This window comes from Xenopus laevis, chromosome 4L, assembly GCF_017654675.1.
Source record: "Xenopus laevis strain J_2021 chromosome 4L, Xenopus_laevis_v10.1, whole genome shotgun sequence".
NCBI lineage: Eukaryota > Metazoa > Chordata > Amphibia > Anura > Pipidae > Xenopus > Xenopus laevis.
Genome location: NC_054377.1, coordinates 66,250,579 through 66,257,068, shown reverse-complemented (window position 1 = coordinate 66,257,068; position 6,490 = coordinate 66,250,579).

Here is a 6,490-nt window from a genome sequence, read left to right as displayed (position 1 = left end):
TGCACTTTCATATTCATTAACAACCAACATTCTCTTTAAAATGAGGAGACTTACCAAAGTTTGCAAAAAAACAGATGCAATTAGTGCATTTAACATATTTCACTTGCATACATGCAAACTTTTATATTTAAATAGCGTAGTTCTGTATACCTAATGAAGGGTTAACCAGATTTCAACACAGGTCCGCGCACTTCATTGTTTAACCCTTTTTAAAGGAGACTGTTACCATGTGTTCTTTGCCATAATAGCATTTTCAGTTGCAGGTGGACATAAGCAAAATGGAAATGCTAATAAGTAAAAATAAACATTTACAGGAAAGAAAATGAATAGTTGTTTGGAAAAGGCCCTAACCAGCACATGGAAATGCAAAAGTACATATGACCTTTTTGTTTGAGTCAAACACTACCAAAACCTGCCAGTTAGGTTGCTTCTTTCACCAGCTCTGCATTCAGTTTGTGCTTTATGATGTGAGTTATTAACAGTAGGGGGAGCCTTTGCATTACATATGAACTGGATCAGTATAGCTTTGCAGTCTGCTCATTTAACCCAGTAGAAATAATAAATACTGTAGGTATTTAGCACATATAACCTCCGATTTTAAAAATAAAAGCCAAGAATGCAGTCATAAAAACACATTTGAGATCTGATTTTCAAACTGTCTAATCTATACATAATAATGCATATATAGACCAATATCTATACTAACTGTAGATCTTAAGAACATACTATGCTTGTTCCAGAAATCATGCACGCCACTCATCACATTAATAGAACATGCCATCACAACATCACCCAGCAGTGCATTCCACAATCTCACTGTCCTGACTGTGAAGAACCCCCTACGTTGCTTCAAATGAAAGTTCTTTTCTTCTAGTCTAAAGGGGTGACCTCTGGTACGGTGATCCACTTTATGGGTAAAAAGGTCCCCTGCTATTTGTCTATAATGTCCTCTAATGTACTTGTAAAGTGTAATCATGTTTGCTCACATGTGCCTTTTTTCCAAACAAAACAGCTCCAACCTTGACAGTCTACCGTCACAGTTTAATTTTGCCATTCCCTTTTACCAGTTCAGTTGCCTGTCTCTTACATGTACATATAAAGTAGAACCCCCATTTTACATTCCCTGATTTTAAGTTTCCCCTCATTTTACATTGTTGTTTTGTGGTCCCACCTACAGTATATATTATGCATAATACATTTCCCTGATTTTACATTTTCCTGGATTTTACATCATTTTTTTCTGGTCCCCTGAAAAACTTAACATGGCGGTTCTACTGTATGTTTGTGTGTGTACAGGAAGTAGAGTACAACTTACCCCAGGGCCCCCCTTTAGGCCTAACTCCCTGCACAGTGCTACAGCATATTATGTATCCCCTCTAGGAATACTGACTCGCACCTGCAGAAGAGAGCAGTGGAGCTCATGGGTACCATCTTCGTCACTTCGGTATTGTTCGTGAAGTGAGCGGCGTATTGGTGGATGCGCAGTTGGAGCAATCTTCCCGTTCAATACAACTGCACATGCGCCGAAAGAGACGGAAATTGCTGAAGGTAAGGAAGAAGGCCTGAAGATTACCAAATCACGGAAGATGGCGCCTGTGAGCTCCGTCGTGCTCTTCTGCAGGTGCGGGTCAGTATTCCTTGTGGGGAGACATAATGTGCTGTAGCACTGTGCAGGGGGGAGGCAGGGAGGGGGACCAGTGGGGACTTTTGCTTAAAGGGGGCCGGGGTTTAGTTCTCCTTTAAGTGAGCACTAAGGGGCAGGGGCATAACTACAGAGGAAGCAGACATGCCATCAGTGTTTGGCATTTCAACGTGATGGTTTTTTAACTGCTACTTTCCTATGTGGTAGAATAGCAGGTGCAGGTGTGCAGGATGAAATATGTGGACGCCCTAAAACACGTGTCAAGTGATGGCATCTATCCCTAAAAATCATAAACTAACTCAGTTCATTCCAGTAGCAGTTTTGAATAAGATTTTGCAGATTTTTAACGAGGTTAAAGATCATTTTCACCACTGGTGCCCTCCTACAGATAACAGCAGCATTCAAAATGTCTCCCTACAGCTGTCGTCACACATAGGAGTCTATTTATTATGCTGTGTAAAAAATGGCGACAAAATTCGCCACACATTGCTGCTTAAAAAATGATCAAGTTTTGTACAGATTTTTGGCAACCGCATACCAGTAACAGATCCAGTGTAACTCTAATCAACCTCTTGAACATGTTATTGGAAAGGGCAGGGTTCGTCCATTTCACTTTTTCCTTGAACGACTTCCTCTGGAACTTGCTTGTGCTTGAATTGTCCCCATTGACTTTAATGGATTAGGACAGATGATGTCAAAACTGGTGTTCGGACAGGGTACAAACCTGGATAAATTCATCATTTATTTTACAAAGTTTTTTAGATTTTATTTCTGGCAGATTGCTTTTACACCGTGTAATTAATAGGCCATTTAATGTTCTTTAATAGCAAGATCAAAAATGGTCAAATGAGTTGATAGCAGTAAAGGAGAAGCGAGTCAACCACTTTTTAACACTGATAAGCAGCAGGGGGAAAAAGGTCCTGTCTGCCATTAGCCTTTAGGGTGATTGTCCATTTTTAAATATATTTTAGGAATAGTCCTCTCTCTTTCATGTATTCCTAAGCCAAACACATTGCAGTTTATCTGCAACAGTATATTCATGTTTGTTGCTCTTGCATTTTATTTGCCTAATTTGCATATTGGACAGCAGGAAGAAGAATGGCCATTCTGTAAATAAAATGTAATGGTAATAATTCTGTAAGTCTAAAACACTGACTCATGTGGAAAATGATGAATGTGATTGCTGTAAGAATAGCATTACTTTGGAAAGGTGCTAAAGTGTTTTCCTCCTCAGAGTATTCATCTTCATTTTGGTACTTTGTCTTCGAATGACAGCGCTGATATGTATTCTGTTCAATACAATTTTCCAAATTATTGGCTACAGGTTTGTGTTTAGAAATGAGAATTACTGCTTTTCCCAGTACTGCAATTTTGCTATTCTACTTTATAAAAGTGAATATGTGAGTATTTTAATTTACTCCAGAAATTTACACCACAATTTTACTTTACTTAAGTCAATGGGACAACAAAACATTTTTTACACCGATTTAAAAACAAAATAGTCCTATTTTACATTCATTCCTTGGCCAAACACTTTGCAATACATTTGTGACAGTGTGAGCACAGTGGTGATTGTTTTCCACCAACCCAGACCAATTCTATCTTAGTTACCATCTGATACAAGGTACTGTTTTATCGTTACAGGAGGAAATGATTTTTTTTTTAATTTAAGGCATGTGCATTTAGATAATACCTGCATTTAGTGTACAGCAGTCTGTACATTGAGCATCTACAGTACAAGGCCCCAAGTGCATGTGTAGTGAGCATTCTGTGATGTCAGAAGAGCCCTCCATATAGGCCACATCCAGATTTAAAAAAAATATATTTTCATGGAGAATACAACATGCTTATTTTGTTTTTTAAAATAGATAAAACAAACAATATCTATTTTGTTTGTTAACTGATTGCCCAAAAATGCATCCCATATTAGTGTGGACATTGTGGCTTGTTTGGGTATTCCCCCACTGGAAATTCATTAAATTCGTGCAGTCCACTCACATCTACTTTGCACTCCTTCACCCCTGAAACTCTAGATGAAGTTAGCAAACTTCTAGCCTGCTCAAAACCCACGACCTGTTCCCTCGACCCCATACCCTCTCGCCTCCTCCACCCAATCTCTGATACACGCTCTGCTGCACTTACCCACCTATTTAATCTTTCACTCTCTACTGGTACCTTTCCATCATTATACAAACAAGCACTAATCACTCCTATCCTCAAAAAACCTTCCCTTGATCCCAGCTCTCCCACTAACTATCCCTTCTTCCATTCGCATCCAAATTACTAGAAAGGCTTGTTTACAAACGCCTGATCCAGCATCTCACTTACAACTCCCTCCTCGACCCCTTGCAATCTGGCTTGACCCATCATACTCGACTGAAACTGCACTCACCAAAGTAACCAATGATCTTCTACTGGCAAAGTCTAAAGGTCATTATTCCATTGTATTCCTTCTAGATCTCTCTGCAGCCTTTGACACAGTTGACCACACACTCCTCCTTGACATTCTACACTCATCTGGCATTCGGGACACTGCTCTTTCATGGTTTACATCTCATCTGTCTGACCGTTCCTTTAAAGTTTCCTTCTCTAACTACTTCTACTACTTTCCCACTCTCTGTTGAGTTCCTCAAGGCTCTGTTCTTGGCCCCCTGCTGTTCTCGCTCTATACATTTCACTAGGAAAACTCATTCAGTCATTTGGACTTCAGTATCACCTTTATGCTGATGACACCCAACTCTACTTGTCTACTCCTGATCTTTCTAATTCTGTCCTTTCGCAAGTCACAGACTGTCTCTCTGCTGTCTCCTCCTGGATGTCACAGCGCCACCTGAAACTGAACCTTTCAAAAACAGAACTCATTATATCTTCTCCTGTCCCTCAGATATCACTTACAGTAAACAACATTACCTTTCATTCCACCACACAGACACGCTGCCGAGGAGTTATCTTAGACTCAAATCTGTCTTTTTCACCACACATCCAAACACTTGCAAAATCTTGTCATATTCAACTGCGCAACATTGCTCGAATACGACCATCTCAGCTCAGAATCAACTAAAACACTGATTCAGTCTCTCATCATCTCCCGCCTTGATTACTGCAACTTACTCCTCACAGGTATTCCAACAAGTCACCTTTCACAACTCCAACCTGTTCTAAACGCGGCCGCTAGACTCATTCATCTAGCTCGCCGCTCAACATCAGCTGCTTCCATATGTATGTCCCTTCACTGGCTCCCAATCTCTTCTACAATCAAATTCAAATTACTTACACTCACTTTCAAGGCCCTTAATAATGAAACCCCTCCCTATATTTCATCTCTAATCTCCAAATACACTCCTTCACGAAACCTACGCTCTGCTTCTGATCTTCGCCACACTTCTCCTCTCATCACTTCTGCCCATTCTCGTCTACAAGACTTCTCTCGGGCTTCTGCTTTTCTCTGGAACTCTCTGCCACAAGCTGTCAAACTTTCTCCTTCTTTCCAAACTTTCAAGCGCTCCTTAAAGACACACCTGTTTAAAGAGGCCTATTCGATGTACCTTAATCATTGCTGTATCAAAAATGACAACGTGTTTATATAAACCTAATGTCTCAATTTTACCCTAACCTTTAGTTTGTTAACTCTAATCTCTAGGTCCTTCTAACCCTATTGTACTCTGTAATCCTTGTTTGTTATCCACCATTTATTCCCTGTTTGCTATAACTGCAGTAAAGCACTGCGTATCTCGACAGCGCTATATAAATAAATGATGATGATGATGATTAAATGCTATAAATATATATACATGGATTTAGTCATGACAACCTACCTTTTAATCTAAGGAAATCACAACTGGTTTTTAGTGTCTAGACTAATTAACTGAGTCTGAACAAGATTCACTGACTGCCCAGTGCCCATTATATTAATTTTTAATTTCCTTCCAGTTCTGCCAGTGTGTTCTAATTTATATTCACAAGTTCACAATTACTGTTAATTTGAGTTACTGGTAATTACGGTAAATTAAATAGACATATTTTACTGATGCTATTAAACATTTGCATTTTCTTGATATATATGTTTTCAAGCATTGTAATTGCAATATATATATACATGAACAATATCTGTTGCTAATATATACAGCGTATGGTGTGCTATACCCAGATCTTCCATCTGCTAGATTATTTCTGTATGTAATGGGTTCCTTAAAAATAAAACTTGTTTTCTTTGTCAGTTATTTTAAGATGTAAGTCGGGCTGTATTTTTCTAATATGTAATCTTACAGTACCTTAGCAGTAATTTGTCTTAGAGGTGTGTGAGTTTTTTAATACATTGAATGAACTCACAACACAAATGTTTTCTAATTTAAGAAAAAATTGAAATGGAAAAAATTCAATACACTGAATTCGGGGTGAAAAACCCGAAAACTTGAATTAACTGAGTTTCCGACATAAAGAAATGGAATCGCTCGAATTGATTGACTTTTCTAGCGAAAGCCACTAAAAAGAAAAAAACAGAACATCATGAAGACTACAAATGGTTCAAGGGACCTGTCAGGATCTACCAACAGTGTGTGGTTGGCAGGTAGGAGCCGAAATGCATGGTAACATGGCGACACCATGTTTGGTGTTAGAATAACCAGGAAATGGAAGTGTGCTCAGAATGAAGTTTTAATGGTAAACTATAAACAATTGGTGCTGGTGAAACGGAAGACAAATAATAAGAAGTAAAATGAGAACTATAACAAACCAAAGGTTGGGGCAGGCTGATGCAAGTCCGTGTACACAGGCAAGAGTTCATAGGCGGGCGGCAGGCGATACAAGTCCTAGGAACAGGCAAGAGATCAGTGGCAGGCGGCAAACAAT